The sequence below is a fragment of the Alligator mississippiensis genome, chromosome 2 (assembly GCF_030867095.1).
Source record: "Alligator mississippiensis isolate rAllMis1 chromosome 2, rAllMis1, whole genome shotgun sequence".
NCBI classification, from domain to species: domain Eukaryota; kingdom Metazoa; phylum Chordata; order Crocodylia; family Alligatoridae; genus Alligator; species Alligator mississippiensis.
Window position 1 is genome coordinate 252,386,439 of NC_081825.1, and position 22,784 is coordinate 252,409,222.

At 42.7% G+C, this 22,784-nt stretch overlaps 1 long non-coding RNA gene across 1 annotated transcript; it reads left to right on the plus strand.

Annotated features, from left to right (window-relative positions):
* Positions 1-733: 733 nt before the first annotated feature.
* Positions 734-21,072, plus strand: LOC109285378 (uncharacterized). Its single transcript, XR_009459609.1, has 3 exons — positions 734-825; positions 2,220-2,291; positions 18,829-21,072. It is a non-coding gene; the product is annotated as an uncharacterized LOC109285378 (long non-coding RNA).
* The last annotated feature ends 1,712 nt before the right edge of the window (positions 21,073-22,784 follow it).

Below are 22,784 nucleotides of genomic sequence, written 5' to 3' on the forward strand. Positions count from 1 at the left end.
CCAGCTTTCTGCCTCAATTTCCAGCCCCAATCTCCCAACCTTCTGCCTCTCTCTTTCCTGGCTGTCTCCTGCTTACCACCAGGCTTTTTCCCATGCTACCACCCCAGCACCAGTGACCTCGAGTAACCCTGGGGCCACTTGACCTTAAGTAACCCCAAACCTCAGTTCCTCATCCCAGCTTCTCTCTAGTCTACTGGTTCTAATCCCGGTCCCGGCAACTTTCACTCCCAGCAACTTTCACTACCTACACTTTCACTCTCTCTCCTTAACCTTCCCCCAGGTATCCCATGTACTCCAAGCACACATATATACACCATGCCATCCAAATTAGGAACTTACCTATGTGTAGGTGGGTGTTATGTGTGTGAACTGGTAAATATATATATATGTGTGTGTGTGTGTATATATATATATATATCATTGTGTGCATGATATATGAATAAGCGATATGTGTATTGTGGGTGTTGGTAACTGATTTTGTCTAATTTTTGGTGTGTGTAGTGTGTGTGAATTGTTGATAGGTGTCACAGAGTACCTGGATACCGTGCTCTTAAAGAGGAGAAACTGCTAGGGAAAGAGCCCTAGCAGTGAGTAAAGAGCACAGCTGTTGGTTAGCAGGGGCAACTGGAGCTAGCAAGTGACTCACACCTGCCAGCGGTCAGCTGACTGAAAGGGGCAGGGCCTGGCTCCCTTATAAACCCTAGGGACTAAGGCCAGGAGAGTTCCTTGCTAGCAGCCAAGGAGGAAGGAGCTCTGTCATGGAAGGGAGGAGCAACCTAAATGCAGGAGCAGTGTCTGATGTTGTAGCTGCATGAAGTATCCCTGGTAGGTTTGAATATGGTTATAGCTGGGTGGCTTCGGTTTATGTTATAGCCAAGGGGCTTGCGTTTGTGTTGCTGTTTGTCACCGGTGGTTTGGGTGAGGCTATTAGGGGTTGGAGGAGGTGTCATAGGGGACCCACAGCAGTGTGGGGACCCTAGTGCCAGTGAAGGTGCAGTATTTGTGGTGCACTGACCCCAGCCCCAGAGGAGGGGGGCAGCATTGTGGAGAAGGCTGTGGAGTGCCCTAGCGCTGGAGAGGGTGCAGATTGAAAGAGGTAGGGCCCAGAGAGGACAAGGGGCTAGATTACAGCAAGGCTGAGACCTAACAATGTCTATTCCATCTGCAAGGCTTGGGGTGTGGTACAGGGGTGTTTGGAGCCACACACAGCCCATAAGGCTAGAGTGCCCCTGCAGCACCCATCACAGAATGGGACCCATGAGGGGTCTGGGAAACCACGGGGCCTGAGCTTTCATCAAGATGTGACCAAGAGGGCATAAAAGGCAGCCTCCCTTATATAGTGTGTCATCAAAGATGTAGGGGGTGAGAATTTGAGGGTGCCCTTGGGCCAACTTGGCATGGGAAGGGGGCCTTGAGGAGATTACGGCCATCCTGCAGAATCCACTGTGACAATAGGTATGTATATGCCTAGGCTGGTAATCTTGGGGGGGGGGGGGTGTACCTAATTGATTTGTGTGTTTGTATATGTGCAATTGTCACACCCTCCTGTCTAACAGTGCAATTTTGAGATATAGAAGTGTTGCCCTGTGGGGTCAGGCCAACTCTCAGTAACTCCTGCCCCACGTTTTCTCCAAACACACCTGCCATTCTCTAACCAACTAAGATCTTTAATAAAGTACAAAGAATAGGAACAAATAATACAACAAAATCAAGGTGATATAACATTACAGGTTTGTATTTTCCCAATATTATTATATCTCTCTTTTTTTTTTTAAAAGCAAGCTAAATTATATAGCTTAAATTATACATAGTTATTTAGATTTGGCAAGGGAGGGAGATGGAACATTGGCAAAACAGTGTTAAAGTATCTTGCTGTAGCTCCAGTGGCAAACATTCAAGTCTCACTCTAGACCAGGGATAGGCAACATTTTTTGGCGAGAGTGCCGAAAAACACCACAGTGCCTACCTTGGAAGGTGCCAGAGTGTCGGCATGCCAGAAAAACAAAATGAGGGCAAGGGGTACATGACAGGATGCCCTGCTTGTGCCCCTTGCCCCCCAGCCCAGACTCTATGGCTGCCAGCAGCTACCCCGGTGGAACATCTGCAAGGCATGGGGCATGTACAGAGGTGGTTGAAGCATGCACTTATGACCCTAGTCATTAGGGTGTACAAAAAGTAGTCTCCTGCTCAAGTAACAGCTGAACTTTATTTTCACCAAGGCATGACAAGACAGGAGCAGGTGGATTGCCCAGAGATGGGGGAAGACTGGAGGCAAAGACTTGGCCATGAAGGTAACCCCTGTTATAGTAATCTTTTTCTTTCAATCTGCTGACATTTGGAACTAGTGGTGAAAGTGGTTTGCTAGTCAGTGGGCGCACTTACTCGAGGTGCTTTACTCAAGATTAGAGCTAATTACTGCACGGTAAGTATCACCATCTACATGTGAAGATGCTTACTGCACAGTAATTTGCTCTAATCATAAATAAATTTGCTACCTATAAATACAAATAGCAAATTTATTCTCAATTGCTTACTATGCAGTAGCACACACACAGACTCCTGGCTGGGAGATGGATCCTTGCCACTAGGACCTGCCTGCTACCAGGGTGGGCTTCACCACTGGAGCCTGGGTGGGGACAATGTTCCTCTTCCCTGGCAGCAGCAAGCTCCCAGCCCCTGCTCCGTGATCACCTAGAACATGGATGGACAAGTATTTCAGCTGTAGGGCTGCTTAATGAGTTTTGGTGAGCTGTTGAAGGCCACAAGTATAGCCCTGCCCCTTCACAGGTGTACTACCCCCTTGTCACCATCTCAGGACTGAAAGTCCTACTCCTAACCCCTGACCTTTGCCACTGGATGTACTTCTTTTGGGAAGGGGGTTTGCCATCTTGAAAACCCCAAGTTATATAAAATCAAACATCTACAATAACATTTTAGTTTTATTTCAAAAAATATTTTTCTCCTGATTTGTTTGTGTTTGCATTGTGTGTATATTGAGGGGTGGGAGGCTGTGGGTGTATATGTGTGGGAGGGTATGGATGTGTGTGTGTGGGATTTGTGAGGGGAGATGTGGGTGTGTGGGTGGATATGCCTCAGCCCCACACCGCCAGGGGGAGCCCAGCACAAGAACTCAGTGGTGCTCATCTGGGGTGGCAGGGGATGGGGCAGAGCTGGCCTGACTTCATAGCATGGAGCTCCCTACCATTCCCCATGACATGTAGCAGTTAGTGGAGCTGTGCCACCCACTCCATCATCTGGGTTCCCCCTAGAGGCATGCATCTTGGGTGGAAAACTGCATATGAATCTAGCATGATGGAACCAGGCAGACCCCATGCCCCTGCTGGCCTGACCCCACACTTCTGCCACCCCAGTCCCAAGACACCAGCATGGACCCCATGCTCCCACCTAGCTGCCACTTCACTCCTGCCCACCGCTGTCAGTCCACTCTGCCCACTGCCATCACCACTCCCCTGCCCCTGCCTGCCTTTGACCACTGCTGCCATCACTTTCCTGCTCATTGCCACTGCCGCCATTTTCCCTGCCCCACCACCACCACTTCCTCTCCTCCCACCTCTTCCCTACCTGTGGGGCCAGGGTCAGGGCCATCCCACGGGTTAGGGCGGGAGCACAGCATGCACTGCCCCTGCAGGAGTGAGTGGAGCTTGGCCCCATATAAGCACAACAGGTGCAGCCTGGGGCTGGACCAGATACAGTGAGTTGGTAGACATATATCCACAGGCCAGATGAAATCAGCTGATGGGCCAGATTTGGCCTGCAGGCCATATTTTTGCCCATCCCTAGCCTAGAGCTTCCCTGGCTCCTACAGGGGCCCATTGCAGGGCCACAGGAAGTGGGAGCAGCCTGCTGCTAGAAGCGGCAAATATGCTCCTGCATCTCTGCATGTGTAGATGTGTGCTTAAGAAGGTTTACTCTAGAGTACTTTTAGAGTAAACTGGTTCTGGATTATGTGCAAGTGTAGATACACCCAATGCTATCCTAATCTCGGGTAGACATGACCACCGTGTGTCTGACTGCACAGTTGTTACTGTGCAGTCATTTAATACTTGATTCAGCAAGTACTAAATGACTGCAGTAACCAGCATTACTGAGCAGTCCTAGCAGCTCCCGGGACGTTTCCAACCCTACTTATGCAGTAGCATTGGCATCACAGTTTGTGCCCAGTGATGCTATGGTGACATAGCATCTCATGTAGACGCACCCAGTATTGATCGCACTTCAAAACAATTCTAGAACTATCTAGTCTTTTCATCAAAACTAAGTAAGCTTATCCTTTGGCAGGAAGCCAGTTAATCTCATCTGTTAGCTACAAAGGACCAACTCACAGGATCATAATAAAGTCTAGTTTATTGGACAAGATGTGAAGTTACCAATAAAATCATAAATACAAACTTTGGGTTATGGGTGGTACTGGGCACCTTAGCAGAAACACACACACATGCACTCACTCATTCAAACCCATGTAGTATAGTGTATAGTAGCTGCTGTAGTGATTGTGAGTACTGGTGTTAGTATATCTACCTATCCAAGGTGCTGGAGTCTGCTGTTAATGGTCAGTTTCCTTCAAGGCAATGTCTTCTCAAGGAGGGGGTTGCCTGCTTGTCTTTCTGTCTCAGTAAGTCAAGTGCTGGATGATAGGGCACCACTGAGGGTCATGCTTCACTGCTTTTTATCCCTTTCTGGCAGGATTGTGAGATTATTTTCCCCCCCCCCCCCCCCCAGCATCTTGGCTACCCATTCCAGAGGTCGTTGTCCCACATGGGTCTTGAGTAGTATCTGAAAGCTGTTAGTCACAGGGGTCTTGCCTGCTGGTAATGCAGTTTTGGGAGTCAATTTTTAACTTTGATTAATTAACAATGGTATTGTTTAGGGTTGCAGGAATGGTCAATAGGGTAGGTGCTCAGTTCCAGGAATCGGTTCTTTAGCTTGATTAGGTTAAAATGGAGTTCCTTTGGCTAGGCTATTGTCTACTGATAAATATAATTCACTCACATTCACACAAGGGACTGCCCAATATAACAGATTTCATCACTTTGCGATTACACTTTCAATGCAGGTTTTAACAATGGTCTGGGGTGTAACTTCATTCTACAGGGAGTACATTCCTTAAGAGTTTAAAAGTATAAAATACAAAATTCCATGGTAAAGACAAGAAAGATTAAATATAAAAATGCACTGTGAGAAATATATATAAAATTGCAATGTGAGGTAGTGAGGATCAAAGGCTACTGGGGACAGTAAGTGAGTTAACACCAGGATATATTTACAGTCTTTGCAGTGGATATTTTAGATCCTTTGTTTTCTTTAGTGACACTGAGCTTAACTGATACCTAGATGTAGTTTCTAGGTTTCTCCTACAGAAAGCCACTTCAGCTTTCTGGTTTGTTCTGAGCTTTGCCACACCCATACAATAAGTGTGCTAGGTCTCTGCCAATACTGAGAAGAAAAAGAAATGCACAAAATGGGAGAAGTGGGGTGCAGGCAAGAAAGGGCTTCTGTTATATCAGTGTCCAGAAAGCAAATGTACAAAGGGGGCTTTCTGCTACACATCCAGGTTTCTGTGATTGTTGTTAATTGTGACCAATGCTTTAGGTAGTGATTAGATTTTCCTTCACTGTTTTGAAATACATTTGATCAGGATTATTGGTTGTCAGAAAACAAGAAGTTTGTGCAAATACTGATATTTCTAGATGTTTTTCTACACTGAGATAAAAAAATGTTATAGATTCTTTTTTACTTTCTCAGAAAAATGAGAGCCCACTTCAAAATGGCTACCAGCCCTAGGATATGGGAGATCTAGATTCAAAGTCCTTCTCCAAATCTGAAAGAGAAGGGACATAAACCCAGGCCTCCTGCTTCCCAGGAAAGCACCAAGCTATTCTGTAGTCTCTTGTTCACCAGACATTCCATCCTAAATCTGAAACCCAAGTTTTCATTTTGTTTCAGAGAATCACCATTTCCTAGCTAAAAAATTCTAGTCAGGAGTCCTTCACCCCAGGAGAGAAGAGCAGGAGTTGGAAAGCAGCATCCGTCCTTTTTACTGAAAATAGAAAAAACTAGAAAAGCTAATATCCAGTATCCCATTAAGATTCCTAACTTACAAGCAATTAGAGTAAGAATTAAGGCTTTTCTTGGTAGGAGGGGGTTAATGGGTTCAAAGGAACTAGGTAAAGAGCATTTATCTTTCTAAACAAAATAAACCTGGTATGAATTGCAGACCCACATGTTGCCTTTTTTTTTTTTTTTTTTTAAACCGTGCGTTAGGAAATTAAAATGAGATAAATGTGTTATGTATAATTTTAAATGCTTTTTGTTACTCAAGATTTCTGCTTTCCTGTTATGCATAATGAGGTTGTTTGCCTACGTATTAGAACAGTACGTAATACATCTGAAGTAGCCTCTTGCTGTCCGCATCAATAAAAAGGGCAACTACAATCCAGTAAGTAGTTGCATATTTGTCTAATATGTTCCTCAGATTTAACAGCCTTTTCATTCTCTCACTCACTGGTATAATTAATGGCTAATTTTACTGGATAGAAGGAAAAGAATTTGGTGTGGGTGGCTTGTCCTTTTTTGTTGTTGTTAAATGTAGCAACAAACAAGTCAAAGGAAGAGGGATTAAAAAAAACCAGGGCTGGAATAAAACAAAAGGTCATTCTCTGATCTTTCATGCCATTTTCTGGTGAACTATTAGCTACACAATGACTGGCAGATTTTAACAGCACCTTCATCTCTCATTTGCTAGCAACTATGCAATTATTCCAGGTGCTGCGGTGGAAATGACTCTCAAATTTTATAGGAGTAATCAGCATGTAAATGTTGGCAGGATGCAACCTCTGATCCAAGCTTCAGGTGCAGCACTCAATGCAGATGGAAACACTTCATTTGCTATTTAAAGGGGACTATAAAAATGCTCTAGTAGGAATTTTGGTCTAGAACGTTTTATTCTTTAACTTATCTTAAAAACAAGACAAAAACAGGATTAAAATTACAGTTTTGAGGTCCAGAAATGTAAACAGCCAGATAAAATGTTGTCCTTTCCATTAATTTGCTATTTTGCCACATCCACCAATACAGTAGTACTGCTTTCTTACTTACCTTGATATAAGTTTTTCAGATCTGGTGTTTTTTGTTTTTTTTTTTTTTTTTCCCATAGGCTTAGTCCCTCAAGTAACCAGTATGGAAGAGACTGAAGTGAATTACATTTTATATAGGAAGCATCCTGATGAATCTCTGTGGTGCCTTTTTTTTCAATAAAATTGTCAGTAGAATTAATATGATACACACTGAGAGATTGAGGAGAGCACTCCTTTGTTTAAACCTGATCACATCTGAAAGGTTTTACAATTCTTCCATGAGAACTAGGGAATAGCTTGAAGGAGCTAATTAGCAAGGATGATTGAAAATTTCCCATCAAAACTCTCAAGTTTCAACACTGGGTTTTGTATTAAATCAATACTGTCCAGCTGGTATTCTACAGGCTACATAATGGGTTAAATTGAAGCTCCTGAGTTCCTACCTGACCATTGTGCCACCTATTGCTCTGGCTGCAGACTCCCTCTCCTTCCAGTTTCCGCTTCCCCATTCCAGGAAGCAGGGTATAACAGGTTGGCATACCTTGCAGTGCTATAGGAGACCTATGGCCCAGGGCACCAGGTGCAATGCATCATGGGAGCCTGTATTTAGGATGCTTCAGGTGAGGTGGGGTCCCCAGGGTGCATGGTGCAGCCAGGAAAGGCATTTAGGCATGCAGTGCCAAGAGGAAGGAACATTTGGGCTCCCAGTATGGGGGAGGGGATGGGGCACCTGGATGCACAGTGCATCCAGGGAAGGCCCAGGAACATTGTGCAGCTGGGGAAACATATGTTGTGCACCCCTGGGGGCCTAATGTTGTTGCAGCCAGTGGGGCATGCAGCACCCAACTGTTTAGAAGCTGGACAGCCTTGTACTAAATGACTTTCTTTTCTTTTTGGTGAAAAGTATCTGCATTCCATGAAAATTTCTGATTTTTCTTTTCATCAAACTACCTGAAACCAAATCAAATATTTCAATTTAAAGATCAGTGCTACCATACCTAATGAGAGTTGTAGTTTGGTTGCTTCATCTCCCCATTCTTCTCTAGAGTACAGCCTAGTTACATTTCAGTTCCTGATACTCTGCCTGTGATCACTAAGAGGAATGGCCATAAATCCCCAAAACAATGGGGGTCTGGCGGGGGGAGGGCTGGGGGCGAGGGTGAGAGAGTCATAAGTAAATATTATGGAGAGGCAGGGAGTGCAGTACTGACCTATCTTTTGCCTATGACTGTAGTGGTTAGCCTAGGAAGAGGGAAACCTGCATTCTAGCCCTATCTTGGGGAGACAGGGCTTGAAACAGCATCTTCCAAGTTCCAGAAAAGTGCTATCACCATCAGCCAAAGGGCTAGAGAGGGCTGAGAGCATGCTCCAACCATGGCCTACTGTATGATGAGAAGGAATACAACTCTTATGTTTTCAGAAAGAGAGCAAGCATGAAGGAATGTGATGATAGCCCAGTAGGAAGGAGTGCTAGTTTTTACTCCCTGTTCCCAATGCTGTTTCTGCATTAAGAGACAAATGTCAGATCCCATGGGGCAAACTGGTGCCAGTACACACAAGTGTTTAGTCAGGCCTATGATAATATACCTGGATTTCTTTCACTTATAGACACATGATGTCAAAGAAACACTACTGCTTCCAAAACCAAATGGAGTTATACTGCTGATATAAGTCTCTACAATTAAGCAATACACACTAAGAATTTATCAACAAATAACAAAAGGCTGCTAATTATTCATTCTTGCTTTCATTAGAGGTCCCATTGAAAACAAAGTTCAGTAGAAGGAATAATAAAGATCGAAGGAGTCATTTAAAAAGGCTTGGAAAGGTTACAGTAGTAGAAAATCAAGCTAGTGTTGATGAGGAGACAGTTTAAGACTGCTTGTTAGCATACACTGAAAGCCGCAGTGTCTGCTCAGAGGTCACATCATTAATTAATATACAGTATAAGTGCCAAAACAGATGAAACCAAGTCAGCTTCAGATTTTCTGCACTCTGAGGACCGATCAGATTACTGTAGGTTGAATTAAACATGTCAGAGTAATGACATTGTTTAATGAAATGACTATACCTTGTCAACTTGATTTGTGCATGCAGTGGCTAAACTCACTCATTTGGATTAAATTCATATGGTCTCTCTTGTTTCTCTTCTGGGCAACAGGCATGCAATACTACTGGTATCTTTGAGTACACTTGTCATCTCACGGTGATCCTGGGAGACATCGGGTGCATGTAACTAGTACATTCCATGAGTACATTATCTGAATCACTCATCTAATATTAAACCTCTTATATTAAACTGAAGATAAACATAAACTCCCCCCCTCTATATATATATAGCTTCACTCATTGATAGACGCACCTCCCCTCTCTCCTGTCTTCCTGGCAGTAACTGCACAGTGGAAAGGAGAACACTTTTCCCCTCCTTCTTTCCATCCCCAGAGAACAGGAAAACACATCTGTTGCAACCTGATGTTTCTTTGAAAGACTATGTGTAAAATGCAGTTTTGCTTCTTTTTCCTTTCAGTCTAGCAGCTGTAAAAAATACCAAAAGCTGCTTGTACACACCACAGGGGTTTACTTTGGTTTAATTCTCCCTAAATTGAAGTGGTGGGTTTTTAAAAACACTGCTTCAAATTAAACTGAAGTAAACCCCCCTGGCATGTACACAAGGGTCAGGCCCAATCCTTACCTGCCTGTCCAGGGGCAGGAGGGGGAGGAGAGGAGGAGGAGGACAAGCTGCCAAGGGGTAAGTGGTCCCTAAGCAGTGGGAAGGGGCAGTGCTTCCCTCCATGGCGATGCCCCCCACGTGGCTCCCACCTGCAGGCACCTGGCCTGGGCAGTCCCAGGGAGCACCACAGCTTGAGAACCCAATCTAGGAGTGAAAGAATTACAGAAATACACCACAAGTGAGGGAGAGCCACAAGGCCTGAAACTTGTAGGGGTTTACTTAGAGAGACCAGTGATGGGGCACAGTGAGCATGATCACCATACCTTAAAAACATTGTACAGTGTTTTTTATAGTGATGTTGTTCAGGATTCCTAGGTCAGTTTGAAATTACATTAATTGGATCTAGTCAATGAAAAATTAATGGGTAGACTTCCTAAATCAGGCGAATACATACTGCTTTCCTTGGGAAATATGTAAAGATATATAATTTACTATTTTACAGATTAGAAAATTACTGCTCTCTTTTTTTTTTTTTTAATGAAGTTAAACACAGAATAATCAGAGTGACTAAATATTGAGACATACAGATGTTTTCATATACAGAAGGAATTTTTATACTGTCATAAAAACAAACATTTCCCCATTTGTTACCACCAAAGGAATAAATTCTGTGCCCTATGAATTCTGTAACATTGCATAGTAGATAGGCTTTGTACTTGGAGAGTTAAGAAAACAATTTCTTCAAACATCTGATTAAAAAATAATTTAGGCTGCTAACCTTAAAATATAGGTAATGAGATTTTCTATCCTCTTGTCTGTGTTTATACTGATTTTTTTTCTAATCCTTATATGTCTATGTGTTACAAGACAACACCAGTAAGCTTAACTGCAGAGCTACCATTCAGTGTCTGTGTTGCACAAGGTAGCATCGTAGTTAGACATACCCTTAAGACATCCTGCTTTTATAGTGATTGTCACAACCTCAGCTAGGCACCCTGAGTATCCCTCTGTTCGCTGGGGCCTGGGAGCAAGGCATCCTGGTATGCTGGAGGACTGAATATTGCTCGTTTTATTTCCATGGAACAGTCTGAAGTTACCTTAACATGAGCTAGGTAGCACAGGCCAAAGTTAATCTTTCCCTAAAGTAGCATAACTTTGAGATACTCAGTGGGTACTTAGCACAAGTTAACAAACTTTAACATGAAAAGGCTCATGTTTTAAGTGTCCTTAGTATGGTCTAAGTATAACATTCAACTTCACCCTAAGGTGGGATGTTAGAAGAGCACATAATAAAAATGAGTGTCTGATAAGTGGATAAATGTGCCTCGACTTAAGAATGATGCTATTTCATGATAGGATGTGTTTTCAAATGGAAAAGTAATTTGAGCTTTACATACATAATAACGTCAATATAAGTCGATATAATTCTTGTATACTGTGCCAATAATGCCCGTCCTCCATAATTAGTCATTTAATTCCATAAAGTAGTAATTCTGTAACTTTTACCGAAGTTTACAGAACCAATAGACTAAGTACTCACAGAGATGACACTATATAACTAGTGTGATCAAACTGCTTATTAAGACTATAAAGTGCAATTTTATTTTGGAGAATGGAAAAGAAAATGTTAATTATCTGGAAAACCAAGATACTTATTTCTGCTTACTTGAAATGTGACAAGGCCAATTCAGTGGGAGGCTGAAAGGGGTTTATGGACTAATTTTCATGCTCTGGGGTCTGGTTCACTCCTGATTTAAATTTGGATGTGGTCCCTTTGGGTAGTCACCCTAGATCAGCGGTTCCCAAACTGACACATTGTGCACCATCAATTTAAAATGGTACAACCTTAAGTATAACCAGGGGTGTGTGTCGGGGGGGGTGTATGGTAGGGTGTGTGGGGGGCTTGTGAGGGGGCATAGTTGTGAGTGTGTGGGAGAGCATAGGGTATGTTGGGGGGTTATGTATATGTGGGGGATTGTGGGGCCAGGTGTGGGTGTGTGGGGTTTGCTGGGTATGAGGGAGGTGGGGAGACCCCACCTACTCCCCCCATGGTACAGCAGCAGGTGGGGGTGCTCAAGGTGCCTGGTGGGACACAGCTCCGGCCAGCCTTGCACATAGCAGCAAGGGGCACATTCTCTCCTGGGCAGTGTGTGTCACTGGTGCTCCCTGCACTCACCGGCCATGATAGAGAAGCCCCACACACTGGAGCTGGCTGGCTTCTCCACCCCCCAGGAGAAGGTGCCTGGGGCTTCCCTCCTATGCCATGCAACCCCAGCAGGGAAGGCACCTGGCTTGAGTATGTGGGGCTTCCCTCCCATGTCCAGTGAGTGCAAGAGTTGCACATGTGCATAGAGAATGCTGGCAATACAGATTGGCCTGGCAGAGGCTGTGCCCCTTGGTGTGATGTGCAGCACTGGCCGGAGCTGTGCCCCACTAGGTGCCTGCACCAGACATAAGTACCCTGAATGCCCCTCCTTGCTGTTGCCATGTACCACTGACAGGTTGTCTGCATACCACTAGTGGTACACGTACCACAGACTGGGAACCACTGCCTAAGATAGATGAATCAGAACATGGAAGTCAAAAGTTTTCATTCCCTTGGCTGGAGAATGTGCCTAATATTTAGAATCTGGCTGGTACAGTTTACAAAGCCTAAAAATAACAGAATAGGGGCCAGTAGAGTATTAGAGTAACACTTCAAGATACTGTTGTCTCTCAGAAGGCAACAATTACACATTCAATTTTGACAAAGCCATTTAATTACTTTCCATGGCTATCTCCAAGCATTATTAACCCTGTTTGTTAAGTAAAAATGTCAAGTAAGTGTTTATTGTAAAATGACAGTGATGCAGATTTTCAGGAAATGAAGAGGAATATGACCGACAGATACATTTCAATTTACTTAGACAATATTGTTCACTGCTGAGCATCATAATACTGAAGATGTACATCAGTACCCAAGTGTGAGTAACTGACAGTTGCCCTTGCTAACTCCAATGTGCTTTGACTGGGAGCCTAACAGGTTTTCAGTGAAGTGAGAATAATCAAATAAAAAAATCATGGGAGTCCTTTAATGCAAAGACATCAAATGCCTTGCTAGGCAACAAAGTGAACAAAGACCAAAAGTAATTTAAAATGGAAAACCCAAAAAGAAGTCTAGATTCTGCCAGAAAAATGGTAGCACTTTGTACATAGCTTCACACTTCATTCATAAACCAAGCACCTATTCTAAGGCCTCTGGCAGTTGTTAATTTATTGACACAATTGGAATCTGACTAATTTTACTGAGAATCTCAAAAATCATGCAACCTACCAAACTAGACATGCATGGCAAGATGCATGAATATTGGGATCTACAGTAAAATCTATCATATCCAAATCTCACATCTTTTGGAGCAAGTAGCTAGCTGCATTCATCTACCCAAGTGGACTAGCTGGGGATCATAGAGCTCCACAATACCCACATGCCTATGCCCAGTGTGGGCCCACTCACCTGCATGTGCTGGTAAAAGTTTGCACTGCAGCCAGCTATGGGTTTGGGATCTCTGCAATCAGTGGTACGCATGCAGCTGTGTGCATACACATCTCCTCCAGAACCTGGTCCTGTAGTTCTGGCTGCACTTTTCCCCACACTTTTTTGTTTATGCATTCCCCATCCATTGCCCCACTAAGGCCCAGGACCTCCTGGTCAACCTCCTCCTGACTGGCCAAAGTCACCATCTAGCTAACTAGGTGGGAGGCTTTGGCCAGGAGGGTTCCTGAAGACACTGGGGCTTTTTTCCTGAGTGTCCTTTGCATCCATATCCAGGTGGTGCACCACTGGGTGGTAGTCACTGGCTCTCTCGCTGCCTTCGAGTGCTGGTGGGCGCTAGCTGGGGTGCTTTGCTCGGTGTCCCCAAGGGTGCACTTGTTTTGGCCCTATGACCTTCACGAGCATGCCCTGTTTTCTCATTATTTGTCCCAAGCAATCAGTTGTGATTGAGGTCACCACCGCTGCCCAATAAGGGTGGCCATGACTCCCTTGGTGGGCTAGGCCCATGACCTCATTCACAAATAGATGTGTGCATACACACTAGGGGACCTGTCAGTGTGGTGCATGTTGCCGGAGACTAGGGGGCTCCTCTGTCCATCGTATGTAGAGACTAGGGAGCTCCCCAGTGCTCAGCTTCACATGTCCCAGCATGGAAGGGTTCGTACTTGCTAGACATCAAGGAGCTCCTGGGTCCTCAGCTGCCCATGATGTGAACCTAGCATGTTGTACAGTATAGTTTTACACTTTTCTGAGCAGGGGGATCCCATTGGCTCCTAAATGGGGACATTTAAACCCAAACCATGCAGCCCAGTGCTGAGCTGCATGCCACAAATTTGAAATAAAGCATGGTACAAACCAGACACAAAAATAGGATACATAATTGTAGTCAGACATAGACATAAGGCAGTTTTTCATCAAACAATTACATTTAATAGTTTACATTTACTAGGATACAATTTCAATCATCACCATGCCTACTTCCCAAAATGCTGACCAACTATGTAGAGAGAGAATTTTATTACAGCCACTTCTAGCTGCAAGAAGACCACCAAGTTGGACCTGCAGCAATAGTGTGGGAAATTAGATATTTTGATTTAAAGTACAAACAAAGAGAAAATGAGATTTTGAATATCCACACAAAACATACAGAACTCTCAGCTAGGCTTACCCAAAAGCTACACCTGAAGTATAAATTTCATTGAATTCAATGTATCAGAAGGATTAAATGCTAAGTTAACTTAGCCAAGACTTAGGATCATAGGACCATTTTTCAGTCTCCAGATCATTCTGAATACTAGCCCTACCCTCCAGAGTGTCTGAAACTCTACCCAACTTGCTGTCATTTGCATATTTACTAAGCACACACTAAATTCCATCATCCAAATCATTAATGAACAATGTGTGAACATTACTGGACCTAGGACAGACCTATGGAGAGCCCTACTTAAAACCTCCCTCCCAACTAGACATTCAGCCACTAATGACTACTCATTTAGCACAATGATCCAACCAGTACTTTACTTTCGTCTCATCTGTATTTCCTTAGCTGTTTAATGGTAACGTTGTGGGGGACTGTCAAAAGCCTTGGTAAAGTTAAAGGATATTCTATCCACTGCCCTCCCTCTATCCACAGAGCCACTCACCTTATTATGAAAGAAAATCAGGTTGGTCAGGGGCTCTCTTGATGAATCATTTGCTGGCTGTTCCTGATCACTTTATTCTCCTATAGGTGCTTCACAGTAGATTACTTGATGACCTGCTCCATGATCTTTCCAGGTATTGAGGTCAGGAAGCATGGTCTACAATTCATTGGATTCTCCTTTTTTCCTTTCTTAAAGATGGGCAGTATATTTGCCCTTTTCCAATAGTCCAGGAGCTTACCTGACCTTTACAATTTTTTTCAAAAAGATAGCCACTGGCTCAGAAATAACATCAGCCAAATGCTTCAGTACCTCAGGGTGTATCCCATCCTGCTTGTAGTTTCTCTAATACATAGCCTGTTCTGCCACTGCTCTAGGTTGCTTGTCTTCTTTCCTATCTTTGCTGCCAACAGCACTTGTCTTCTGGTAGCTGATCCTATTTGTAAAGAAGGAACTAAAAAGTCATGAAATATTTCAGTCGTCTCTTCATTACTTGGAACTAGACTGCCTTCTGCATTTTGTAAGAGACATATGGTTTCTTTGGTATTCCTCTTACTTTTGACAAATGTATATAGTACTTTCTTATTGCCTTTTACATCACTTGCCAGTTGCATCTCAAATTGTGCCTTGCCTTTCCTGATGTTTCTACTTCCACCCTTGTGCAATACTTTTATACTCTTACCTAGTAACATGACCAAGCTTTCACAGTTTATAGGATTCCATTTTGAGTTTCACCTCATTGAAAATATTGCTGTCTAGCCACTTTGCAATCTTCCATCACATCAGGATAGCTTGCTTCTGTGCCCTTAATACTGATTCCTTAAAGTACAGTCAGCTTTTCTGGACTCCTTTCCCTATCAGACTTGCCTCCCAAGGGATTGTGCCCACCAGTTCACTGAGTTTGTTAAAGTCTGCTTTCTGAAATCCAGGGTCTTTAGTCTGCTTCTCTCCTTCCTTCCTCCCCTCTTGGATCTTAAACTCTGTACTTTTGACTTGAATGTGTGGTTTTAGGAAATCTGATATTTTAAACCAGGTGTTTAATGCTATTATTATTGCTAAAATTAACTCCTTAGGGATTTTTAAAATATTTTATTGATTGCTTAGACTGTACTTTTAGATTAACATCTCTTAAAGTCAATGCAGTTATATGTAAATAACTGAGACCATAACAAATGATAAAATTAACCATCAAATATGGAATACCACTGACATGTGTTTAACTGAGAAATAATAACCAGTCAAGAGGGCATTTACTGGCAGCTAATGTTTGATTTAAAAAGTTATTGGACTGACCTAAAATCAAGGACTCTACCCTAGTACATAATTATTTTCTAGGGAAGTACAACTATAAAAAATTAAAATTCTAAAAATAGAAAAAGGCCTATTAATGTAATAATCTGAAAAGTGCATTCGATAGAAATCTTGCCCTGCACTTAAAGATCAGACTCCTGGCACTATCTCCATAGAAGTCAATGGCCAAATCCTCTTTGCTTTCTATGAGAAAAGGATTCAACAACAGTGCATAAATCCATAGGAAAGCTTAGTTTTAAAATGTGTCATTTAATAAGATGTGGTGGGAAAAGAAATGAATACTGGCTTTATTTATATTGTTGTCGCGGTACATCTACACAAGATGTTTACTGTGGAGCTGAATAATTAGCTCCACAGTAAAATGTCACTGTCTATGTGTGCAACACTAATAGGTCGCAGTCAGTTAATAAATGCCGCTGCAGGGCAATCCAGCTAAACACAAGTACTACCCTGCAGTGCACATGTAGACAGCGACAGGGCTGGCTGAGGTACAAAAGTGCTTCAGCACGGGGCTAGCCAGCAGGCAGCAAAAACCTCCTGAGCAATAAGCTCCAGAGCTCATTTGTACACTTTAATAGCACATATAGACACATTCAGGATAGTTTTTGCTTCGGTGCTATTTCCAATATGGTATCTGGACTGGAATATGAGGGTTGTAATAAAAAAAGAAAGGAAAGGGAAAGTAAAATCCTGAGAAAAAGATTGGTAGTCCTTAATCCTTTTTTGTGTGGAGGAATGCCTGATAAATGAAATAGAACAAGAAACAAATTAGGTATGGTAGAAGAGTACACCCTTCATTTTCAGAGAGTGGTTTCCATTGATGTTCTTGTGTTGCTTGCATAAAGCACATGTAATACATGATCAAATCTCTCTCATATTTATCCACTTTCCACTCAAACTGCTATGGGAGACAAAGTCACTACTCCTAATCTAACAGCAGTGAAAATAGGGTGATATTGTACAGTGCCTCCCATTCATTTAATTCCATGAAATAGTATTTATGTAACAGTTCAAGAACTCAGTAAGTTATGTCAGCAGTGCTCTGTGTTAATTTCTTAGTAAGATTTGATATACATAGTATCCCCACTATTGTTTTTGTGACCTTTTTTCCTCCTATATGCAGTGCTTTCTGCATATGAAAAAATGTTCTGATGCATGCAGTATAAAAATGCTGATAGCCCAATACTTTGTATATGCTGTGCAAATTTATGGGTGACAATTCCATCAGGGACTGCAGGCATGGAATGTGATAAAAATTCTTATTCCCTGTACCTACTAAAGCGGAAAAAGTACCAGAATGTGACAAATAGGAGATGCAGCAATAGTTAATTATCATGACACACACCCCATCTGTAATTAATCTTTCTTTCAGCAGGATTCGGCAACTGTAGCATAAAAAAAACAGGTCAGATGATGCTTTAATTAAGGCTGTACAGTGTTGTTGCTTCTACAGCAACAAGAACTGTTTTTGTCTATAGGTGTGTGAGAAGAACTACAAATATTTTCTTAACATCTTTACACAGTGCTGTTTAAGCATCTTTGTTATGTCTGTAGTGTAAGCAAACTTATTAAAATTCACAGTAGTTTTTTCCTTCCTCTCATACTCATCCTAGAAGCCACTAAAACAACTTAAATGTCATGACACTGAGAGAGAGGATTCAACTGCTGTGCTGAAAAGAAAAATATAATTGCATAGCTAAAATTCCTGCATAATGTGCTGAAAAATTACCTCCAAAGTTGCATCTGGGGTGATGGGAGCAAGTTTTATATTCTCTGCAGAATTTTATGACAAGGTAGAGTAGTATAAGTCATTTCTGCGGGAAATCAAGGTCACTGATGTAGCAAACCATGGTAAATGCCACATTATTTTCTTTGTTCCATGCTAATAGTACAATATCCTTAGATAATGCGATTCACTGCATATGTTGTCACTCCATCAAAGTTACTTAATTTGATAAAGCAATGCTATGGAACCTTGTTAGGACTGATTATTATATACTGGTACAGTATATGTCATTGTTTGGACAATGCTTGTTGGACCCAGGGTCCCTGTGCCCCTTTTACCTTAGGCTTAGTTACTAAATGTAGCTTGGTTTTTTTTAATTGCTACTCTTTCTGAAAAACCAAATACAACACAAATGGGAAAGAGAAAGAACGGAAATTATACCCTTCTTGTACCCCTGTGTGGTGGCTGCCATTAGATACCTCAGGTGTGCTTTACTCAGCTGATCATGCCAAAAGGCAGTTAGCTCACATGATTTTGAGTATGGACATGCAAACAATATGAGGTGGTGACATAATATCCCATCAGCTCATCCATATTAACTGCCTGCATGGCACATTTACCCTGCAGTATATGAAAGTTAAACCCAGGAAATGTATGCCTCTTTCACTGAGTGCTGAACTACCACAGATTAGCTTAGCCAGGTAAGCATATGTACAGAGGCAGTTGCCACAGAGCATCTCACAATCTATAAAGCTCCTTCCCCTAAAAATCCTTCCAGGAATAAGAAGGATGTGATGTGATCTAGGTGGAGCAATTCCTGTAATTCTTTTTCACATTCTCTTCTCTGTATACAGGAAATGGGAGACTGGAAAGAACTTGAATAGTCTAATCAGGTGCATCATGGAACAAACATAGGCCCAGGCCTTGCCAAAGCAGAGGATTTCTTTCCCTGCTTCCCTGAAATGTATGAAACAATAGCCTTTTGGTCACCAAACTGACATCTCTAACCAGGCACTTCTAAAGCTAAAAAGCTTTTACACTTTGAACTACAGCCAAGCTTCTGTAACAATTAATATCGTCCATGACTCAAGCACAGAAGAGGATTTGTATCCAGTATGTTACATACTTCCTTTTCTCAAGAAGACTTTTTCCAAGCATCTGAAGTCTTCTGATTACAGATGAGTCATTACTCCCACCCTGTTGTCCATCCAATACACAGGAGATTGAACTGATGGCCACCAGCAATTATTAAGCACAAGTTGCTAAAGCTCTGCAGCTGCAGCTTTTACCAACTTATTTCCTCTTGGGCTTGGGAACAGAGAAGTTCTCACACACCCTCACCAGTGGGTTGCTCAAGCAAGAGGCTTTTTTGTTTCACTTTGTCACTAAACCAGGACTGACTGAATATGAATTCAAGATTACAACACTGTCCTGACATAGGATTTGTTACCAGCACAGTTACTGACTGTAGCATTAGCAAATACTATAACTTATCAGTAGCCTCCCAATATTTTGTGCTTTTCATGTAGCTTCCAATTTTGGAAGCATAAGAATCTTGACTTTCTTTTTAAAACAAAAGGTACTTTTTCTGGCCCTTGTAACCTCATGTGAAACATGAATGGTTCAGAAAAAATCCCTTGTGATAAGCCAGTCTGATTTTTGTGGGTGTCTTATTTGGGGTTGGTTGGACTTAGGTCACTATACCAGGACTGCATGTCACATGGGCAACTGGTGCCTCCTGAGTCTGGGGGGGTGCACCGGATCACCGCCGGGGTGGGTACCCCAGTAGCTAATCACCGACCGGGGGCGGGGGGCTGCAGGAGTCCCCCAGCGACTGATCGCCGAGCCAGCTGCGAAACCAGAAATGCACTTCTGCCGGCACTTCCAGGGTGTGCATGGCCGATCTCAGGTGGTTCACGTGCACCTGCGTGCACCCCCTACGTGTCGCCAATGGTGACTGTGAAGCCTTGTCCAAGTCTTGAAACTAAGGAAGTTTATCCCCTATCTAAATGGCCATCATAATTAAACAAGACTGTTCTGAGTCTGCTATTTCCTAACAGTTTGTGTCTGGGAAAAGCAAGGGTTCAAAATAATAAAGTGGCCTAATTTTGACCTCATAATATTTTTTTTTTTTTCACAAACACAGGAGCCACTTTTACTTAATTTTCTGAAAGCTTTTCACTTATACAGGCATACAACTAACATGAGCTAGATCCACCATACAAGCATAATTGTTGGCTGCCTAGAAGAGTAAGATTATTAGAGGTAGAAAGACACTGACTGTGTGCTGACTACAGATGGCTGTGGTAGATACCAGCCAATTTCCTTAAGTTATCAAAACCCCTATGGCTGGCTCTGGTTTGGAAATAATCACTCTGAAAATTAGTGTGCAAGCGGGTGACAACACATTATTGTAGTGTTTTCCCTCTGGCATTTTGCTGGTACTTTTTAGAATGTTCTTATGCTAACTGAAAATTTAAATGAAAGCGAATTTTTAAATTGTTTTTCCTTTTTATTTTAAAAAAAAAATTCTTTGTCCATTCTTTCTCTCATGTGCTGATTTTGTAAAGAATGCTCCATAATATTTTGAGGTAGTGATTCAAATTTGACTTTGACACCAGTGATATCTCTATTTCATCTTTAAACTTTTAACTTTAAAAATAATACTGGTGAAAAATGTCATAACTGGGAAAAAATTGCATGAGATTAGCATAGCAAATTTAAAATTCATGAAGGTTTTTCATAATTTTAGCTAATAGTCAAAATGTCATGTAATGCATCATTTGAATATTAAAATTAAAGCAGACTTTCACATTAGCATTCTTCAAGCTTGCATACTACTAATTCTACCTTATCTGGTCTTGGTAGTGACACTATGTATATTAACAACCTTCTGACAGAAAGTGAATTTCTGTAATACTGTAGTACAGTATCCAATCAATGCACAGGCCTTATGCTATTGTCAAACAAATGATGCATTACAGCTCATTGTGTGTGTAATCTAGCATAACCTGTACATATTTGGAAGCTCCTGAAAGTGAGATGCTTCATGTACTAATATTATATGTCATTTAAAACCAATGAAAAACCAGCTGGTCATCTACTTCTGTTATGAGTCATGCCTTTATACAGTTTAACAACTACATTGTTTTTCAACATTCCACAAATAAGACATTCATCTTGTTTTTGGAAGGCAGACAATGGTCAGCTGTGTGACAGAGTTCCCCTGGAAACAGTAATTTGCCACACCTGATCTTTGATCACTTGACTTACTTTAAGCCATGTGACATGAGATTGGGAGTGGCTTGTGCACATATGCCAGGAGCCATGCTAGGAACTCAATCTAAGTAACTCCTGGTAAGGGGAGGGGTGGGCAGGATCAAAGGAGCTAGTGGGTTTACAGGGGACAGGTGTTAGTAGGATTGGGTCTGGTGGGTTTTGTTTATCCAAAAGTTTGGGGGGGACACTGAAAGAGCCCAGCCCTGGGGCTGGAGTTAGAAGCTGGGTATTCCCAGCCCTGGGGCTGCACTCTGAATGTGTGCAGACATTTACTAGATCAAGGTAACACATGCCTGATTTAACTTAGTTCACCTAATCAGGTGAGCTAATCTAGATCAGGCCAGCCATTTTTTGCCTGATTTAACCTCCCTGAACATCTGGAAAGTACCACAGAGTGGCACTTAGATCAAACTAACCTAACTGGGTTTAGATTCATCTAAATGTAATGTCTGCATACAGGCATAGGTTGCTAACAGATGTGCAGCTTCCTGGTCTAACTCGTGACACTTCACAGAAAGCACTATGAGTAGACCAACTCCCCTGACCCAACAGACATTCACTGTTAGGTCAGGAAAAGGGGAGAATCAAGCTCCACTTTGAAGCTGATCCAAATGAGGCGCTGCCTGCCTGCAGCCTGTCTCTCCTAGCGCTGCCCCCTCGCCGCTCCCTCTGTGCCACTGCAGTGCTGTCTGCGGGGGAAGTTAGGGGTGGGGAGAAAGGGAGGGTCATGGAGCTGTGGGCTGGGAAAACCCCAGTCTGCAGCTCCCTGCCCCTCCCTTCTCCCCCTCCCATCCTGCAGATAACACTGGGGGCAGGGCTGGGCTGCATCAACCCAGCCCAGCTCATATGCAGTGGCTTACAGGAGTTAATGAAGGCGCTTTGCTTTGGAGTGCCTTCATCTAAACCCTCCTGTAATGACAGTTAATTTGTCTTGTGCTTGAGCACTTTTAAAGCACTCTGCAACCATGCATTTCTGTCAGAGCGCTGCTGTTGAGTGACTTCCAGGGGTCAATGCACAACAAATGCCACTTCTGTCAGTGCCCATAAAGTGTCCAGGAAATGTTGCATCCCAGCAAACAGTCTGGGTGACTGAATTCCCTGATGTGGCAGGACAGCAACAGGGGTAGGTAGTAAGATTGTTACTTCTTCACTGTAAATAGTTCTTTATAAGGTTCCTGTAAATAATAAAGTGTTGTTTTCACACCAGGAGCTTCATCAAGATACTACAAGCCACAGGCAGCAGCTCACTTGCACAAAATTGACTCAACTGTTACTTCAGGCATGAGATAAAGCATTTAGTTTATAGCTGCTGCTTCCCCACCCCTCCTGGCCACAGAGAAGCAGCCGCAGTCTCAGGTAGCACAGCACCTAGTTCAGTGGTTTCTAACCTGTGGTCTATGGATCCCTGGGTGTCCACAGACTATGTCTAAGGGGTCTTCAAAAGATCACTATGATCAATCAAAAATATGCGAATACCCACACTTCAAAAAGGTCTGCACCTCTATTAAAAAACATTAAAGGTCTGCAAATG